Genomic DNA, 21,808 nt, shown 5'->3' with positions numbered 1-21,808 from the left:
AGTACCAAATTCATTATTCTTTATTTCTTATTTTTTTTAAACTTTATTTCACCTTTAATACTTTGAACAACATTTAATATTGAGTGGTAAGAAAATCTTAGAAGTTTTCCCACCCACTGTGTGGTTGAATCTCCTCTGAAAACTAATGCGTACAGCTCTGTGGAGAAACTGGTCAGTTGAGTTATTTGTCAGAACTATTCAAAACCTTGCACAAGAGCAGAATAGCATGTATTCTAGTGGCGGTAGAATTCCACTTGATCCTGTTTATTTACTACTATATGCCAAAAAAACCTGGCAGAATATTTACCAAAAAGAGTAGTAATCATTTCTGAGGGTGGGGTTCTGGGGAAGTTTTCCGTTTTCCAGTTTTCTATAATGTAAGACTTAGAGTAAGCACATGTTATTTTTATAATGAGGGAGAAAATAAAGATTAAAACAAAGTGCTTTACAGTTGATTTTTCCAAAACAGTTATTTACCTGAGCTCAGAAATCCTGGTGTCATGAACTCTACACATTTACCGGGCATGGCAGTATGAGGGTCCAGCTTAGGACCGTCAAGGTAACCCCATGTTTCCCCAGGCTGTCTCTGCTTTTGAGTGGACATGAGGCCACATAATGTTAGTACTCAGCATGTTTGAGAACTTCCCTGATTATGTCTGAGGAGACTTAAAGTCGTCATATAAAAGTTCCCAAGTCAAATTGACTCGATCGTTGATCATTCACAATTATTGAGTTCTTTTTTGATGTATCTGTCAGCAGCCTCTGACAATTTGAAATTAGGGAGCCGTCCAGGTCTCTTCTCAACATCTGCTGGCAACAAAACAGTCATCCTGCCTCAGTAAGCTTGAGGAAGTCCCAGGGGCCTGTCCTTTTAGGTGCTTTGGTGGCACTTGCATGGAAGTTCATTTAGAACAGATGGGAGGGTATTTTAACAGCGAGATTCTGCTAACTTTCTGGTTGCACGGGTAACAGAATTCTCCAACAGTCACTTTCAGGGCCATTCCAAAGAGGTAGGCAGTTTGGCTCCCTAATTCCTTTTACCCTGTTCATTCTGGGGCAGAATTTCTAGCTAATCCATACATCTTGAAAACTACCCATTTCACCAATAAAGAGTAATTTCTAATATCCACAGTGCTAACCAAGCCTCTGTTGTGGTTTGGGAAGTAAACAGCCCAAGTGCCTTTGGTGGCTTCTCCAAGTGTGGGCCTTTCATTAGTGTTTCCCTGCAAATTCGCCACCCCTGGAAATTTATCTCCAGTTAGGGTCCTTCAGATGAAGTTAACTACCCGTCCCTGGGGTGTAGGTGGAGAGCTCGCACACATTCGTATCACGTGGTCTTTGCTGAAGTATCTAAAAGCAAATCCCAGGAAATATATATATTTATATATATAATATATATTTATAAAATATATATCTCCTTGTAAGGCGCAGTCCGTATCTGGCTTCCGCCTGTGATGTCACTGAAGGGATGGCCTTGCCATCACCATGGGAGAGAGAGCTCTGAGGCTCCCACACTGCTTACTCGAGCGGTCCACGTGGGACTGCTTCATCCTCCCTGTGTGCTGCTCTGTGGCACTTTGGAGGAGACGGGCCTTTCCCACACTCCGGGCCAGCCTCTCCTGAGGCCACCTGTTCCCCGAAGGCTGGTGGCCTGGCTTTTCTGGCTTTGCATGATGTCTCATCAGAATGCTATTTTTCTTTTTTAAACTTGCCTTAATATAGCCACATACTAAAACCTACGACCTGAGGAACGAGTTCTTGTTTCTGTTCCTTATCACTGAATAATGCTGTGCGCTGTTGTTTCTGGTTACTAAGCCCTGGCAAAGCACTGCCCGTGAGCAGGAGTAAGAGTCCTGAAGCTAGACGTGGACATTCCAGTGCAAACTGCACAGGACTCAACAAAGAGGCTTCAGATAGGATCTACCCGGAAGTTGTTTCTTCGGCCATCTCTGTGAAAGGTTACTACCCAGTCCTTTAGGGAGTAGCTGTGGAGGCTAGTATCAGGAGCCTGTTACATGACGTTTACAGATCGTTGTAAATGCGTGTGTGTAGAACATTGTACATGGTTTTCATCCCAGTGTGTGGGTTCTGCTGTCCTCAGCAAGCTATCCTGTTATGTTCATAAACTTCCAAGCTGAAGCGCTTGCTCTGGGGGTTGCTTGTGTAGGATTGATACCTGAATGGAGTGCGTCCTCCCTGGTGATTCTAGTCAGGCTTCCGGAATTTAAAATGGGCAAAACCAGGAGAGTGCCTCCTTGCAGAGATGGGTCTGGGTGTTCAGTAGGAACTTCTTGAGAGAAGGGCCCCTGATGAGCGATGTGATGAGATTTTGAGGGAAATCTCAGGGTAGCAGAAATCCTGGGCTGGAGTCCCCCCTTTAATTGCTTTATTAGCCATGTGACCTTGGGCAAATCATTTAGTCATTTTGAGCCTGTTTCCTCTTCTGTAAAATGAAGTATAATAACCTGCTTCCCTTGCATCAGATAAATTAGACAATGCTTATGATGGTACTTTGAAAGCTGTAAAGCATCCAAAAACAAGTGACAAAGATTTAGCCTTGTTTAAATAGGGTGGATCTGGTTTAGTCTTCCAGCCAGTCTACCCATAAGATTGTATGGATGTAAAAGAAAAAAATCTGAAACACCATATTAAAATATAATATGTGTATATATATATATATATATATATATATACATATATATATACATATACATGGGATTTAGTTCTTTCTCTAATTACAAATACATGAACATTGTAGAAAATTTGAAAAGTAGAACAGTAGTACAAAGAACAAAATAAAACCCACACGCCATCTCACAACTAGAATAATTATTCACTTTTTGGAGTATATCCTTGTTTTATATGCAAATTTGGAATTGTTCTTGTCATATTGTTTTTAATAAAAATATTTTAAACATTTCTGCATCATTAAACATTCCTTTATAACCTGATTTTTAATGACTACCTAGGAGGAAACATCTACTTTAAAACCTGTTTAAAAGTGATCCTATGGTATGAAATTCACACTGTTTAGTGGCTTAACAATTGAGTTTACTTGTCAAATAAGAGAGGAGGCATGAAAGAAATCTTCAGCCAGTCACCTCTTTGTCTAACACCAGGGTGTGTAGGAGCTGAGAGCCAGTGGTTAAAATTTCAGGAATTTGTGAGCCAGTTGTTCAATCCTTGGTAGCTTCAAATTGGCCACGGTTAGGAATATTTACACCAGAGAACTTTGCAAGTGCTAAAAAAGTCAGGATTTCTTCCCCCCAAAGAGCTGGTTTCCCAGCACATTACTGTATATTTTGAACCTCCCTCTATACTGTTTGACTTGAAGTTTGAGAAAATGACTTCTCTCTTCAACACCCAGAAGACCAAGTCCTAAGATCTTTTCATTAAATAAATCTAAAGTGAAATGCTGTATCTTTAGACCTCAGTGATTCAGTAGTCACAGTCTTGACCTCTTCTGAGGAAAAAGTAAAAAACCTGAAAGCAAATGACTTAAGATTTTATATAGTCAATGTTGCACACATTTTTTTGTTCTTCCTGAATAAGATAAATTACTGGGCAGTTGCTTGCCTGGGAACATGCAGAGAAAGTTCGTTTGCCATCACTTTTGAACTGAGGGAAGATAATTTACTCTTCAACCCAGACATGTTCTGGGTACTGATGGTTAATTGTGTTTAATGAGAGCTGGGTTCCGTCTGTAGGGTGTTTTGTTATCCAGGCCTCTGATCACGATGGTCCGAGTGCTGTCAAGGGCAGTCTATATAACTGTAGTCTCTTTGGAGTGTTGACACTTGCCTAAAATCTTGTGATGATAAAATCTGAGAGGCAGAGAGTGTGAAGTGAGGGGGTCTGAGGAAGGGATGTTCTGGAGTCTGGAGTTTTATTGGCCCAAATGTGATTTCAAAGAGAACTGGCCTCATTTCATTCAAATCAGCCCCCTCTTGACCTCTGCGAGCTTGACAAAATTTAATTAACTTGATAACTTTTTTCCCCTAAACAATGACCACCGTGGTTTTTAGATCCTCGATTTAATTTTAAGGCGGAGAGGGGGACAAGGTAATTTCTCAAGGGCCCTTTCGACCTTACAACTCATGTAAGCTGAAAGGAAACCAGAAATAACTCAAAGGAAGGAAATGAGAATCCAGGAGCTGTTCGAAGACTTGAGGATAATTTAGTTCTCTTAATGCCGTCACCTTTGTCTCAGCTGCAGGCTTGTAATTTCGGAGGCTTCTTGAGAATCATAGAAATTTTGCAAAAGTAGGATGTATGTTCCATTGAGTAACACTTTCCAAAGCAAATACAAGAGTGTGTGACCATTTTGAAGAGAAATCTTATGAAGCCATCAAAGAGTTTTCCCTGAAGGGGACAGACAACTGCTTTTCACTGTCACAGTTGCCTCCCCAGGGATCGCCTTTCTGTTCTTAGGCAGCATTTAGGGATCATTTGCTGTGTACCAAGGGCTGTGCTCGGAGCTCCACCTAGCTTGTCTCACCCCATTCTCACAAAACCGTCTTTCATAGAAATCCTTATTCCCATTTTATAGATGCAGAAACTGAGGCTCAGAGAAGTTAAATAAAGTGCCTGAAGTCCCGCTCGGCTGGTGAACGGAGCCTGGGCTTTCCTCTTGTGCAACGCTGCTTCTTCTCTACACTGGGTGCATTTGTGGTGCCTCCTTGCTTCCTAGCAGTAAAACACATGAAGGGAAGCTATATCCGTTACTATAGTATTAGCAATTTAGTGCCCAGAGGGTTTAGAAGTCATGAGCTTCTCCCTTGTTTTTTTCTTATAATTGAAGCTGATTGAGCCCCCTTGATGTGAGTTGCCTTCCCTTCCTTTGTCCCTACGTTGAGATTCTCTGGCTGTCGTATCTCCCGGCCTCTCCCCTGCTCTGCCCAGAGGTGCTGGCTGGCCTGTTTCAGGCTCTCACCTTTCCACGTATCTTACGTCTCCCTCGCAGCCACCTTCTGTGTGTCATTGATGTTACTGCACTTACCACACCGAACATCATATTTTACGTTTGTGTGTTTAATGTCTGTCTCTCTATTGGAGTGTTATCTCCACGAGGGCAGCGATTTTATCTGTCTTTTGGCCTGTGCTGCAAGGAATGCAGCCACGTGGTAGATGCTCATTTATTGTTCAATGGACTGCATGAATATTGCTGCATCACGTACCTATTTTCTCACATCGTCAGCCTCCGTCCACTCCGGTTTCTCGAATCTCACCCTGCAAGCATGCCCAGGTCTCTTCTTGGTGACAAACATCCTCCCTGTGACCCTGCTATCCTACCTGTAACTGTACCCACTCCACCCCGTGTGGTATTCCACCCTGGGCATTACTGAATCCACTCTTTTGAAAGCCACCAAGGAGCTCCTTCAAAGTGCTACTGTCTCTGAAAGCCCTAAAACTTCCAACAATTTAAAATTGTCCTCCCCTTTAAAATTCTCTTCTCAGTTGTCCGTATTTGTCAGTGACACATGATGAAATATGCAGGGGCAAGATGCCACGAGGCCTGGGATTTGCTGTAAAACGTTTCGGTAAAGTAACTATCCAGCAAGAGGGAGGGATCGCATGGGCATGGCTTGATCACTAGTCATGGTTGCATGGCTATCGGGCTTCATTATATCTTTGTTGTTGTGTGTGTGTGAAAGTTTTTTAAATAAATTTATTTATTTATTTATTTTTGGCTGCATTGGGTCTTTGTTGCTGCATGCGGGCTTTCTCTAGTTGCGGTGAGCAGGGGCTACTCTTCGTTGTGGTGTGCAGGCATCTCATTGCGGTGGCTTCTCTTGTTGCGGAGCACGGGCTCTAGGCATGCGGGCTTCAGTAGTTGTGGCGCGTGAGCTCAGTGGTTGTGGCTCACGGGCTCTAGAGCGCAGGCTCAGTAGTTGTGGTGCACGGGCTTAGTTGCTCTGCGGCATGTGGGATCTTCCCAGACCAGGGCTCGAACCCTTGTCCCCTGCATTGGCAGGCGGATTCTTAACTACTGAGCCCCCAGGGAAGTCCCTGTGTGAAAGCTTTTGTCAGACCAAAAAACAAATGCTCTCGTGCTCCGTCCTTAGCGGCATCTGACCTGCCCTCCTCCTTGTTGCCCTTTCCGGCCACTCTCCTTCCTGTTGCCTCCCTTTGCTTCTGCCCTTGCCTTTGTTTCTCTCTCTAGGCTCTCTTGGATACTTCCCACCCTGCCGTGACCTCAGTGGCCAGTGCTGGGTCTCTAACTCCTACAGCCCTGAACTGTCTCCCCAGGCCCTGCTCTGAATTCCCAATGACCCAAATCCCTCCACCACCCTAGCCCCATGCCCTCCAGATGCATGCAGCATGTTTGCCCTGATGGGAACTGACCATTTCTTCTCAAGGCCCTGCACACCCCGTCCCCTTCCCATGCCTCCTGAGTTCTCAGTGACATCGTCCTCCTTCTTGTGCCCTGGTCGCAAAACCCTAGAGTCAGACAGCCTCTTTGCCATTCCTTGCCCCACCTCCAGTCAACTGTCAGGTGCCCTCTCTTCTTTCCCAAAGCCTCTTCTTCCCCTCCCTGCCCATTTCTCCATTACCATTTGTCCTTATTCAGGCTTCATTATTTCTTGCCTGAATTACTGCTTAGTTGGTCTTCATGCTTTAATTCCTATCCCCGATCCAATGAACTCACCATTGTCAAATGAATCTTCTCACGTTCGGTACTACATCATAGCACACGGAATACAGTTCTCTCGATCTGAGACTCCAGTTCTCCTGATCTGGCCCCAGATGGCTTCCCAGCTATATCGCCCACTTTTCCTATCTGGCACTCTAAGCTTTTGTCAACCAGAACACGCTTGTGTCTCACCCCTGCCCTTTTTCTATATATATAGAGTTCTTACTGTCCTTCGGGGTCCTGCTTGAATGCCACTTCTTCCAGGAAGCCCTTGCTGATTTCTCAGTCAGAAGTAACTTCTCCCACCTCACCATTCCTGAATTACTTCAGAATGTTCTTCTTGCCTCATATGATTTCATATAATAATTTTGTGGGAAACTTTCCTGCAGGACTAGGATTTTCTTTTTCCCCATGGCCCAATGTGTTACGAGACTTTGTGTGCTGGAGATAATTAATACTTGTTAAATCAGAGAAGAATTTTAATCCCTTGTCTACTTTGTACAGTTATGATGATAAACGGAAAAATGTCTGAGAAAAAATTGTATACCCAAGCATTCTGAATTGCTTTTAATATTTCAGAACTGACATGTAAGACTAAAAAGAAACTGCCCCAAAATGCAGTGGTGGTGTGGGGTTAGAAAATTCATTGTTAACCAATGTAAATAGGAATTCAAGGGAAAAATACCAAGTTGAACTCATTTACATGTGTAATTACCCACCTGTGATCACTCCACTGTCTTATGTATTCCATCTTTCTCCTCCCACATCCAGTTAAAAATACTTTGTATCATTTTTTTTTCCTAACCAAATACAATGAATTCTTGGAATTGGGGGTGGGGTGTGGATGCAACTCTGCCGCTTGGAGCAAGATGCAAACGGGCCTCACGTGTGCAGTCAGTGTGGGACAGAAGCTAAGCAGGTAGACATCTAAGCCACATTCAAATATGCAAGAGGAGGTTTGGAAATAAATGGCATTGGAGATATCTTGCTGCTTTTAGCCATCAGGAAAGCCACGAAAGAAAACCACAGCTCTTAATAACGTGGAAATCCACCCTATGGTAACCTGAAATTGTTGCTTCCTCTCATGAGAAGGTACTTGATAGGGTAGGAAGGTGTCAGGGCCTTTGCCTTCTCAAGACACTCTTTTTGCGGGTAGTAAAGGATGTCTCAGAGCTTGGGGAGAGAGGCCCTTGAGCTTGAAGAGGCAAAAGAAAAGTGGTTATTTGGGTTCCTTAGTGTCTGGCTGTGGGAAGGAGTTGTAACCCCTGGGGATGCTCTCCAGGGCGCCTGTGGTCCACAGTGCAGGGCTGTGTTGGAGCAGCCCTGGCTCACCCAGAGGGCAGGGGCCTTCCCGCGAGCCCCTGGCCACTCACAGCACGGGCATCACCTCCCAGACCCCACCAGGCCCGCTGTGAACCAGAGCCCGAATTCAACAAGACCCCCGGTAATCCACACTCACGTTCACATTGGAGATGCGCTGCTTGGAGGACAGGGAATAAACGCCCCTTTCGTAGGCTCATCTGTTTGGTCACGATTACTAATGCCTCTGAACACCATAGTCATTTTTTCAGCGCCTCATTTGACACTTGTAAAGTAGGTTAGTATTACTCTCCGGCCTTTGAGGTTTTTTTTTTTTCTTAATCAGACCACAAGGGGCCGCATTTCACCACATAAATACTCATCGCGTCCAGCCTGATCACATCCACAGCGGCAATCGGAGTCGCTGCAGAAGCCGCTTCCCAGAAGTAGGCCCCTGAGCCTCAACCTGGAGTTCATCCATCTCAGCTCTTGTAACCAAGCTCCTTAATTAAAGTAACGGGCAAGGCTTTCCGCGCCAGCCCCCAACCAGTGCCAAGGGCTTGGGTTACTCAGCATTCATTCTGAAATTGTCTACACCTACACGCCCACAAGCTTTCCCCCAAGAGATTTACATTTTACACTGGGAAGTTAATTATGTTTTCTCTTTCAGTCATTTCTTATGTTTCCATGACTCAGGTTCATTACCAAGTCCCCTCCCCCAGTGCTTTTGAGACCTTAATGCTGCGTCTGCCAGCTCCCTTTGGAATTGCCAAGAGGGGTGTCAGCCTTCCCAAGGAAGCAGATTTCTGATCACCTGGCTCATGTGTCTGACGCACAAGACTTCCCAGGAATCCTCGCCTCTATCAGTACCATTTATTCATTTGGAAACATTAAGGGCCACTGTTATTTCTTTATAGGATGAGGCATCGAAAGCATTTTATTCATATTAAAACATTTTCCAACATCTTAAGTAAATTCAGACAATTCCATTTTGAACCAGACTTCTATTCACTGAAGCAGAAGATTGATTTTTCTATACTCGTGCATTAAATTATTTTGCTCGATAGAATATAGCTGAGGCAAACAAATAATGCTGTGAGGTCGGACCAGACTAGGAAGCCTGGCGCCTTAGGGCGTGGGTCCCGCTGTGCTCTAACTAGCAGAGCAATTCGCGTCCTCGCTTCCTATCTCCCAGCCTCGGTTGCCTCAACTGTACAATGAGGAGGCTGAACTAGAATGGTCTATATGTCTCCTCCTTTAATTAATCCAGTAAAAGCAATCAGAAGTTTTGTTGTTTTAATTAAGCATTGATTTGAAATCGAAAACTGATAGCTGTCAGCTCTCTCTGTCAATAGCTGGTAGAGAGTCATACCAAGCGTCTGTAATCTGATGGGCATCGACAGTCGTAGGTGGCTGGCAGGTGGCGCGTCTTGAAGATATTCTTGAATCAGCTCACGGAATCCTGAATAGGATTAACACGTGGGTGTGTGAGCATTTAACAGCATCTCTGGTCACCAACGTTTGATTGAGAATCTTAATTATTAAAATACATTAGTGATTTCTTTTGTCACTGCTTGAGTTGCTTTCAATGAAAAAAATATACCTCCTTCTGTAGTCGTTTCACTTTTGCTTGTCCCCCTGTTCTCTCCCCCGGCCCTATCACTGTGTCCCCTTAGCAAAGACATAACCAACCAGAACTTAAATTAGTCGGGGTTGGATGTCAGCCACAGGGTAGGACGAGTGAAATCCCGTGATACCAGCTCACCAGGCAGAGTTTCCAAGGCAACCACTGTTGTCTGTATCTTCACTCTGAAGGGAAACCTAGGAGAATCTCGTCCTGACGTGGCTCCGAAGAGAACCAGCGTGGGGTGAAATGATCTGTGAATGAGGAGACTTTGATTCCAGCCCTGTGTTTGTTTTACCTCTGCAAGGATAGATCTTATTCACATTTATTTTCTCTAGCTCTGAAATGAGGATTTGAATTGAACTATTTGGGGATGGGCAGTTAAAAACAGATTTAAAATATACACACACTATGGGTCTGAGAATCACTAGATGATCTTCCAGTGATGAAGAAGTGACAGTCAGAAGTCTCACAGGAAAAAGAAATAATTTTTGCCATTAAATGAAGTATTAGCATGGGCCAAAATGCAGAAAAAGGGGCAGAGAACAGTCCCCAACCAGAACAGCTTCCATCTTCAAGATTTTCTCATTGTTAGTGAAACTATAACATTTATTGTCCAAACCAAGACACATCAGAGGGTAAAAGGGGGGTCAGGCCAGGATGACAGATGTAAACCTTCCCAGGCTAGCCTGTGTGTACATCGCCCCATCTTTTGCGCTGCATGGTAAGGAGGCTTTGGAACAAAGGTCCCCTCGGCTAAAAGAGTTTGAAAACCGCTAGGCTCAAGTGGTGAAGATTCCGGGTCATCTGTTGAGACTTAATCAGGTGGGAGTGGAATAGAAAAATGGAGAAACATGGGAGGGTTTGAACAGTCATTCAGGGAGACTTGACAGGGAATCAAACAGAAATGAATGGAAAAGGCTTGGAGGTCTTGGTTGTCGCTGAGGGAGCACAGTTTTCGTTGGCCCCAGTCAGCAGATTTGTGACTTTATCCAGTCAAGACTAGAGTAATTACGATTTACCTTTGAGCAGGCTTCTGGGGAAAAAAAATCCCAACACAATAAATATGAAAACAGTTCGTTGTTATGATTAATCCTATTTTCTGTAAAGAAATTCACTCAAAGTGGACATCAGTAAGCTTATGAAATATACTTATTGTTATCCTCAAAGAAATAAACTGAGTTTGCCATATATTGCAAGTTAATGATAAGATAAAATAAACGGAAAAGGCTGCAGTCCTTTTATAGTGTTAAATATACTTACCTCAGGTGTAAGCACATGTTTTTTTTTTTAGCCAGATGAGGTTTCCTGATGGAATAATCTTAAAAGTTTAAAATTATGTCTTACTTCGGGCTGCTATAACAAAATACCACAGACTGAGTGGCTTATAAACAACAGAAACTTATTTCTCACAGTTCTGGAGGCTGGAAGTCTAAGATCTGGGGGGCAGTACCACTGCCACTCTTCCAGGTTGCAGACAGCTGTTTTCTTGTTTCCTTATGTGGTGGTGAGAGGGTCAGAGAACTCTCTGGGGTCTCTTTTATAAGGGCACTAATCTCATTTATGAGGGCTCCACCTTCATGACCCAATAGGCCTCACCTCCTAATAATATCACACTGAGAGTTAACATTTCAACATATGAATTTGGGGTGGGGGGCAAAATACAAGCATTCAGATCATTGAAAAGTAATCCAGAAATGTACTTTTATTGTAGAAAAATTAGAAAATACAGGTAACTGAAATAAAGACAATAAAACCATCTGTAAATCTAAACACTATTAGTATTTTAGTGTGGCTCCTTCCACAGTATTTCCTGTGCATTTATTTATACGTATAATTACAAAAATGACAGCTGCAGTAATTATTATTATTAATTATGAAGTTTTCCATGTTAACAAACAGACTTTTACAACATTGTTTTAATGACTGTATAATAGTTCACAGTATTGAATAGTTCATTTAACCAAACTCCTGGCATTAGGTAGAAGTTTGTTTCCAGACTTTTTGTATTATAAACAATGTGGTATTGAACATCTTCTAGCAAAATCTTTGTGCACATATAGTGAATGAACCTGGAGTGTGTGATGCAGCAGTAGGTCTGAGGGCTGAGATCTGCTAGCCCTGGGCACCGTCTGTGATTCGCCTGTGGAATAAACACACGATAAGAATGGAAGAAGAGATGTGGGTTTTGGTTCCCACCCAGATACACAACCCTGAACATGTCACTTAACCATTTCATGGTTCAGTTTTCTTATTTGTAATGACTTTACAAAAACATAGAGATGATGAATGAATCTGACCCTTGTACTGGACAAATGTGAGGATTAAATGGGGTAAGTTATAAAGCCATTTACCGTAGAGGGACGTATTCTTTTCTTTTCAAAATGCTATTTAAAATTTTTCCATTAAGTCAGCTAAAACAGTTTCTAATTTTTGACATTCTCCAGAAAATGGATTTTTCTGAGCCAATCAACAAGTGTTGGGTAATTTGGAAGTTGTGGTCCCTGAATGGGCACTTCCAGGCAGAAGCTAATAGAAAGCTACAGGCGAATCAGGCAGCCTGGCCACCCCCTGGATGATCACACACCAAAGGCAGAGGGAGCACGCAGCTCGCAGAGGCAGCACCCTTTGCTGTGTGATCCTGGGGGGCGGGGAGTTCGCTCCCTGGCCCCTTCACCCTCCCTCCGGCTCCCATCAGCCAGGAGGCTACCCTGAAGCTGGAGAGTGATCTGGGCCTGATCCTGTCCAGCCTGAGAGAGACAGAGGCCAGCCTGCTGTCAGAGATAACAACGGCTGTTACAAGGGAAGTCTGGGGAAAATATTTTAACAAAGAATCCTGGGAATTCCAGCTCCAGTTGGGTGAGGGCCCCAGAGGGACAAGTAGGGAGCATGAATGGAAATTTGCCGCCTGAGGACAAGGGACAAGCCTACAGCTGGAAACTGCATGCCTCCCACGTACCTGTCACTCATCCATAAGAGGGAAAAGCAAAGGGCGAAATGCTATCCACCAAACATGAAGGGGTCTAGAGCCTTCCTGCCCTCTGTTCCTTGTCCCCAGGATGCCCCACGCTGGTGGGCGGGCACCATTCACACGGTGTTCTGTGAGATACTGCATCCCCTCGTGCTGGAGAGGCCCCATGGGCCACACACACTCTGTCTCTTTCCTCCTCCCCTGCCTCGGGGAGATGTTGAGCACATAGTAGGTGCTCATTTTGTGCTCACCAAATGGAGGAGTAAACAGTACAGGACACAGAGAGGGGAAGCTGAGGACCTCCTACCCACCCACGGGAGACCTTGGCACCCCTAGCCTGCCAACGATGCAGCCTGCAGGACCTGCACGGTAATTCTCAGCTTCCTAAAGAAAATAACTTTATTCCCACCCACGTAGGAGGAAGATGTCTTGGGTTAGAAGGAAAGGGGTAAATGCAAAATTGTAAAGACAACAATTCTGAGTTATCTGAAATGTGCATTGTAAAGTTAACATATTTTCCATCCATGGAGAGGTCCCCAAACTGGAACTCAGTGTGGTAGGAGTCCATCTGAGTTAAGTAAGGGAGAAAGCAAAGGCTATTTCTGGCCACATGCTGGAGCTGACCGACAAGAGTCCACTCATTTTACTAGAGCAGAGATGGACAAGTGCTAGGTTTTGAAAAGACCTTTCTTTGTTGTAGGTATCTCGGTTGCAATTTTTTAAAGTTCTCCCAGCTAACTTAAGTATGATATATAATGCTGACCAATTAAACATCCCAGCACATTTCCCCAATTCTCTTAAACTGTATGACGATGGAGTGGAAGATGGGGGGCCCTATTAATAAAACTGACCTTTATTTTATTTGCTATTTATAGAGAAAGACTTGTAGTACCTGATAAATACGAGGCAGTGTCCTATTTTAGGCCATAAACAATGAAACATGAATGCTTCTGAGAGTCATTAATCTCATGTGCACATAGAGACGGTCTCCTGCCTGCAGGAAACAGAGGCTGGAAAAAGGCGTTCGTTTGGAGTAAATAGCTAACTTTTGTGGTGGCCTTCAAATATCAAGTTTCTATTTCTGTTTGATGACTTCAGTTTTTCAATTGCTGGCAAATCATAATGGGAGAGGCAGATTGATATGGGTTTATTCTCTTAAATGTTAAGTTCACGAGGAGATATTCAAAAGCTCCACTTGGGGGCTGAGAGGTTAAAGGTTATGTCTCTGTTTTGAGCTTCCCAGACCCCAGCATAAAGTGCTTAAGGGGAAACTTTTTTTTTTTTTAATTGAAGCATACTTCATTTACAATGCTGTGTTAGTTTCTGGTGTACAACAAAGTGATTCATATATATATACACATATATATACTTTTAGCTATTTTTTCCATTACAATTTATTACAAGATATTGAATATAGTTCCCTGTGCTATACAGTAGGACCTTGTTGTTTGTCCATTTTATATGTAGTAGTTCATATCTGCCAATCCCAAACTCCTAATTTATCCCTCCCCGCCCCTTCCCCTTTGGTAACCATAAGTTTGTTTTCTGTGTCTGTGTTTCTGTTTTGTAAATAAGTTCATTTGTTTAGTTTCCACATATAAGTGATATCATATGATATTTGTCTTTGTCTGACTTACTTCGCTTAGTATGATAATCTCTAGGTCCATCTGTGTTACTGCAAATGGTATTATTTCATTCTTTTTTATGGCTGAATAGTATTCCACTGTATGTATGTATGTATGTGTGTGTGTGTGTGTGTACATACACACACACCCCACATCTTCTTTATCCACTCATCTGTCGATGGACATTTAGGTTGTTTCCATGTTTTGGCTGTTGTGAATAGTGCTGATACGAACATTGTGGTGCATGTATCTTTTCCAATTCGTTTTCTCTGAATATATGCCCAGGAGCGAGACTGCAGGATCACATGGTAACTCTATTTTTAGTGTTTTGAGGAACCTCCATACTGTTCTCCATAGTGGCAGCACCAGTTTACATAGAGAGAATCATTTCTTAAGGAGAAGTGATGGTTAGTGATCTAGGAATTTGGGGTTAGATAACTTGAAGAGAGGGAGTGTGGGAGAAAAGAAGAGATAGCAAGAGACAAAGACAGACAGACAGACAGACAGTCAGACACTGTGAGTTGAATTGGTACTTTTAGGAGCCGCAGAAATCATCCTGGAATATTGTTTCCTCAAGGCTGTTCACGCAGGTGAGAGAAAGACTCACTTATACCTCGTTACCTCTTTAGAGACAGCGTTGGAGGAAATCTGTTGGAAACCCTTCCTTCCCCTTCTTTGCCACCTCCAGGGCTCACAATTCTATCAGACTTTCTGGACTGAGAAAGAGGGGAGAAGAGGGGGTAGTAGCAGAATGGCCATACCAGGGAGTCTGGGTGGTTAGAGAAAAATTAAATCTTATACCTGTGCAATCAACCTATGGGCAGCAAGGCTCCTTCCAGAAGCCCTGGGGGCTCCGCTGGACCCCAGATGGGGGAACCAAGTGCTGGAGAGGAAAGACTATGGGCGGGGAAGGGGTAGGTGGCTGCATGTGAGCCCCCTGGGGGACTGGAGAGACAGCATGTGGAGTCCTGGCAGTCTGGGTGTCAGAGCAGGGTGACCTGGTCTGGCTCCCAGCCAGTCAACATGGGAAATGGTCAGCATGCTGGTTATGCATATGTGTCTCTACAAAGATAACTGGCTGTCTTTAGGGATTTGTTATGGGGAGAGGGAGGCTTGGTTGGTACAGAACATCTATATTGTTCAAAAAAAAATTTTTTTTTTAAACTAGTGTGTATTTTATAATTAGGGAAAAAACCCCAGTATAGATATTTTCATTTTGGGGAAAAAAAATTGGGGCATGAATCAGGGCTCAGTTAGGTTCAGTGTTAGGGACTGGTGGGCCCCATGCTGCTGGTTGGCTCATGGGCTGGGCCTAACGTCAGGGAAAGAATGTTGGGTCTGAAGTCAGAAGGTGGCGCTTTTGTTTCTGTCCTACTCTTTCCCCTCAGGAAGCAGCCATCTTCTGAGCCTCAGTGTTTTCCTCTGTGAAATGGGGTGGTTGAAAGGCTTAAATGACACCTCACAGAGCGGTTGAGAGGCTTAGGTGAAAACTCCCCATAAACATTGTAAGGTCTCACCAACAAGTTTGTGTGCTTTTTCCCCCACTGAGACTGGAAGATCCACGGGGTCTCCCCTTTGCTTTCACCTCCAAGACAGAGTCAACTATCACTCACGTATGAGAGAAACACGAACGTCAGCAATGAGTGTCTTCTCAGCATTTTGATCGCCTTTACGCTGTGTCTTTCTTCAGCTGGTAATCCTGTTTTGGGGAGACAAGGAGATGCAGCATATCTGCAGGGCTCTGTACACACAGAGTGTTGCATGGAGGGGGAAAAAGACCCCCATGCTCAGCCTCTCACCTCAGGTCTGTAAATTGTCAGCGAATAATGCCCCCTCATTGCTCTGTGAGGCTGCGGTAGGAGGCCAGGGTTCCCGCCCAGACTTTAGGACACCGTGTTGAAATGCAAGATGGTGAGGACCTATAAGCCATCGTTCTCCCTGCCAGCAAACTCTTGAGCCTTGCCCAGGCTGGGAAGTTTAATGACAGCTAAGAAAGCGATCTTGGATTTATTTTGGGGGCTTTCCAAAGCTCGAGGGGAAAAGTAATTTTATTTATATAAAGAAGAAAAAAATACCCAGAAACCTTTTGCCAGCTGAGGCCTTTCTTCATCTTTTTTTCCTAACTTCTTGACTCCTGTAACTTCCTGAGCCTGGAGTAAGGCAAGTTTACTGTCTCGAACAAAGGGTGGTTTATATTCTTTTGCTGTGAGACAGATGGGGGAGGGGGAGGAAGTAAGAGAGACTCTGGGTTCAGATCTTTCTTTCTAGAGAATATGAAGTTATTCTGGTGAAGTAGCTCCCCTGGTCCATAGGTTAAATAAACATCACACATACGGCAAAAGTTAGAGAGGACTCATGAAGTCCATGGGGCCAAAATGATGTCATGTTTGTATTGAGTGAACCAAAGAATTCCACTGAGAGCCTATGTTAAGATCTCTGACCCCGTTAGGTCTGAATAAAGAAGGGCAGAAAGATGAGTTAATTTCTGACACTAGTTTTATTTCCCTTTGGCTCCAATGGCTTGAACATGCTGTGTATTCGTCTATGTTCTGGTCTACAAATGGGACCCAGTCCATGTGTTCGATTTGACTTAACATGCTTTTATTGAGCACCTACTATAGACAACCGAAGAGATATACCAACAAGGGCTTTGTGGAGAATGGAAAAAGCATGAGTACGAATCCAGCACCTGGGTCCTTGGGCTAGCTACTAATGGCATTAAATCTCAGCTCCCTTGTCCGTAAGATGGGGAGAAGATCGCCTAGAGGAGAAATTAAACTGCATGAGATAACATATATAAATGTCCTGAAGTTCTTTGGATTGCAAGGAACAAAACCCACTTCAGACAAATTTAACCAAGAAAGGGAGCTGGGTGTTGGAAGGGCATTGGGGTCTCTCCTGGAATTCACTGAAAGGTTAAGTATAGGGGCCAGCGGGAGGGCCGGACCGGGGTTATGCTGGGGTCTCGGCAGCGGGCGTGTCTTCCCCACAAAGTCTCCAGGACAAGGTTCCGCTCCGTTGCCGCTCCCTGTGCCTTGCTTCGCTCTGCCTCTCACCAGGGGGCGTCTGTGTGGCTGAGGGAGGCAGGGCCTGGCCTAGCAGCATGGGGAGGATGGGGAATGGCTGCCATAACAAAGTACCACAGACCAGGAAGGGTGGGGCAGGAAGCTTAAACCACAGAATTTGATTTCCTCACAGTCTTGGAGGCTGGAAGTCTGAGATCAAGGTGTTGGCAGGTGTTTCTCCTCTTTCCTTGGCTTGCAACTGGGGGTCTTCTCACCGTGTCCTCAAGTGGTCTTTCCCCTGTGGAGGATCTGTGTCCTAATCTCCTCTTCTTATAATGGCACCAGTCACATTGGATTAGGGCCCACGCTAGTGGCCTCATTCTTGATTACCTCTTTAAAGACCCTATGTCTGAACGCGGTCACACTCTGAGGTGCTGGGGTTTAGAATATCAAATATGAATTTCTGTGGCACGCAGTTCAGCCCAGACCAATGCCCTCCAGCAAAGAGGGTTGTCATGGGCTGGGAAGACAAGCCCACAGCTGTCTGCTCTAGAACAGCCTGAGATCAGGGCTGGGAACATAGGAGTCTCTTTTGAAATGTGGGTCCTCTCCTCTTCTCCCTGCAAAACACTCATCCTTCTCCAGGGGAGATGCTGCCTGCCTGGGGCCATGAAACAAACCTCGAGCCCTGGGGAGGATACAAACTTGGGACTTGGGAGTTCGGGTCTGTGTTGTGCCACTGCTCACCAAGTGGGTCAGAGATGTCACCTTTCAAGTCTGTTTCTTGTGTGTATGATGGGGAGGATAGGTAGAGGTGAGTGGGCGCAATGACCTGAGGATCCCGTGATTCCAAGCCGCACATTAGTTAAGAGCAGAGTGCCAAAGTGAGGGGTAAGTAATTGGTGTTGGCTCAAGTCACTGGGAAAGGTTTTGTGCCTGCTTAGAATGGAGTGTTTCCCATAATCGCTGCTTGGGCTGGAGCCAGCCATCCTCCATGACTGACTTTTTTTGTCAAAAGTAACTCATCTCTTTTTCTTCTGGCCAAAGAAACAAAACCAAAAAACAAGAAACACCCTCAAACCAGGCCCCCCGCCCCAAACAAACAAAACCGAAACAGAGAAACTTCTGCCCTTCGGAGCCAAAGCAGCACAGGTTTTGGGGGGAGTCTCAGAGAAAGACACTTTCTGCTTGCTCCCCTCAGCCGTCACCCTGTCTGCTGGGCTCCAGCTCTGGCCGACTCTGCTGGAATCTCTTTGCGCAGCTCCAGATGCCGCCCTGGAAATTCCGAAGTCCAGTTACTGAGAGAGAAGCCTCTGAAATGGGTCAACCTGGACCTTGGTGACAAAGTGAAGGAGTTAGAAAAAGAGTCAGACAATCAAAGAGTAGGAAGATTTCCTCAGCTCTGGTTCTGGAATGTTCCCACAAGGAGCATGCCGTCAGTTGACTGTTCACTTGAATGACTCTTGGGGCTTTTACTTTACTCAGAAACCCTTGTTGGGGTTAAGGGGCTCAATAAACCGCACTCTCCCTTCCTTGCCTGAATCCTGCAATAACTGATGATCAGAAAAAAGGGACGGAGGATGAGCCCCCAGGGCACAGTCACGTCTCCTAATAGAAGCCATAGAGTCAGACACAGGCCTGTAAAACCAGTGGTTAAGAAGGAACAGACCAAGCGGTGTGTCCCAGATCTAAACGCCAGGGGCTGAGTGATGCTGGTTTGGTGACTCTTTCCAACAAATGACGGAAGAGTCACTGAGGGTCTTTCCAGGGAGAGGCTGAGTGTTATGCTAGTAAATGTCCTGCCTGAGGAGAGGAAATGTAAGAATAGGGAAGAAAAGCGTCTCCTCCATACTGCTGTCTCCCCAAGACACGCACCCAAGACATTCAGGTGTGAGAGGTTTGATAGGACACCAGCAGCTTAACACGGAGTACGCGCGGCTGGCCCTCCTTGCCTTTGGAAGTCCTATGGCTAGACCACCACCAAAAACTCCTCCCTGGGTTCCTCCTTCCCAAGGCTTGTCCCCCTCTTGTGTTGCAGGATCCTCTGTACCTTGAAGGGACTTCTGCAAAATTCTCCTTCTTCATTTTAGCAGTTCACCTCCTCCACATCCAAGGAACATTAAGTGACTCTGCTATCATCTACTTTGGCATTCACCCTTTATCATCTCAGAAGAGCCAGCAGGGACTTTGCAGTTTCTCTCTCCTTTGTCTGTGTAGGCGGAAGGGAACAATTTAGATATTTACTTTTCCACTGATGATGAAAAATGCCACCCTCCATTAGAAGGCAGAAGTGACTACAACCAGTTTGGGTGTTTGGGAGAATTCATTTACGGTTTATGACCCTACCATAATGGGCTAAATGATCCCCTAAGCATTTAAGAGGGTAATGAAGTAAATGATCAGTTAACCAATTAAGACTGTAACTTTGAGAACGTGTGAATTACAGGGCTAATGCAATTTTCTGAACGGAATCCAGATTTCAGCTCCACTTTTGCAATAGTCCATTTTTTCCCCTCTAATTTAAATTGCTGCCTAAATTATTTACTCAATACGTACGTTGATCTGGTTTGGGACTCTATTTTATGTCAACTGATCTATTTGTTGCTGTGTCCACAGCACACTTCGAAAATTATGATAACCTTATGGTATATTTTGATATTTCCTAGAGCAAATCCTCCCACTGTTATGCTTTTCCCAAAGTTTCTTGGCTTCCTGTATGGATTTTTACCTCCCACTGATTTTTTAAAAATCAGCTTTATTGAGGTATAATTTACGTATGATAACATTAGTGGAAAATAGAGTTAGTGTACAATTTGATGAGTTTTGACAAACGGATACAGTCCTGTGACCACCATTACAATGATGATATAGAACGTTTCCATCACCCAACAAAATTCTTTCGTGCCCTTCTGCAGTCAGTCTCCTTCTTACCTCTGGCCCCTGGCAACTGCGGTTCTTTCTTTTGTCACTAGGGTTTTCCCTTTTCTAGAACTTCATATGAAGGGAATCAGACAGTGTGCAGTCTTCAGTATCTGACTTTTCTCATTAACGTACTGCTTTTGAGATCCTCCATGTTATTGCAGGAATCAGGGGTTTGTTCCTTTTTATTGCTGGTGGTGACCCATTGTATGGATATACTTGCAGTTGGTTTATCTAGTCATCTGATGATGGGCATTTGGGTTGTTTCCAATTTTTGATTATTATGAATAAAACTTGGAATGAACATTTGCATAAAAATCTTTGAGTGGTCATATGGTAAGTTTAGGTTTACCTTTATAAGAAAAGTTTAGGTGTTCTTGTTTCTCTGCCTCCTCGTCAGCACTTGCTATTGTCAGATTTTTAATTTTAGCTGTTCTAATGGGGGGCAGTGGTACCTCACTGGCATTTTAATTTGCATTTGCCTAAAGACTGATGATGAACACCTGTTCATGTGCTTGTCTGTCACCTATACTACTTTTTGGTAAAGTGTGTCTGTTTAAGCTTTTGGACTTTAAAAAACGTTGGGATGTTTGTTTTCTTACGGCTGATTTTGGGGAGTTCTTGATATATTCTAGATACAAGTCCCCTTTATCAGATACGTGATTTTCAAATATGTAGCTTGTCTTTTATTCTCTGAACAGCGTTTTCACAGATCAAAAGTTTCTAACTGCGATGAAGTCCAATTTAACAATTTTATCTTCTCTGACGTCCTGAAAACTCTTGGCCAAAATCAAGATCACAAAGATTTTCTCTTATGTTTTCTTCTAAAAAGTCTAAAGTTTTGTTTTTCGTTTTGGTTTATGGTCTATTTGAATTATCTTTTGTAGAAGGTGTGAAGTTTGTGCTAAAGGTCTGGGTTTTTTGTTTTTCTTTTTGGCCTATGGATGTCTAGTCGGCAGCACCATTTGTTGAAAACGTCATCCATCTTCCATTGAATCATTTCTCACCTTTGTGAAAAATTGGTCATATTTGTGTGAGTCTGTTTCTAGGTTCACTATTCTGTTCCTACAACACCACACTGTCCTGGGGAGATGGATCAACAAATGAACAGAGAGTTCACTCATTTGTTAGGACTCAGCTCACACCTTTATTGGAAGAATTCTCTTAAAACGTTACCAGGCAGAACTGGCCTCCGCACCGTGAATCCTCACTGCCCCTTCCTTCGATCACAGCTGCACAGCCCTGTCAGCTTTTGGAGGGCAGGGATGGTGACATTCCTTTCTGTAAGCGCGGCACAGGGCCGTCACGTAGGGGATGCTCAATAATATTTGTTGAATAAAATGAGTAACCATGGACCAGCTGAAAACTTTCTACATTTAAGAAGACACAGGAAGTCACGTTTTGAGGCAGGCTTTTTGCTCACAGAATAACTTTCACAAACGAGGAGCAGACAGAGATATTTTGCCATGCAGCAGCGCTGAGAAACACTTTTTAAAGTATAATGTAATTCAGGTGAAGAAATGTGTTTGTGTCCTATGACTTTTTTCCCCAAAGTGAAATGGTTATATTAAATCCTGTGGAAAAATATGACAATGTGTTTTTATACCTAAGATTATCTATTTCTTGCAATAAAAGAACGTGAATGAGGAAACTGGCACTGCTTTTCAGCTTCGAAAATGTCCATATTCAAGTAGATTTGAGAAGTGACGGCCAGTAGAACCTTTATCATCC

Source organism: Phocoena phocoena, chromosome 4 (genome assembly GCF_963924675.1).
Source record: "Phocoena phocoena chromosome 4, mPhoPho1.1, whole genome shotgun sequence".
Taxonomy (NCBI): Eukaryota; Metazoa; Chordata; class Mammalia; order Artiodactyla; family Phocoenidae; genus Phocoena; species Phocoena phocoena.
This window is presented reverse-complemented; position numbering follows the sequence as displayed.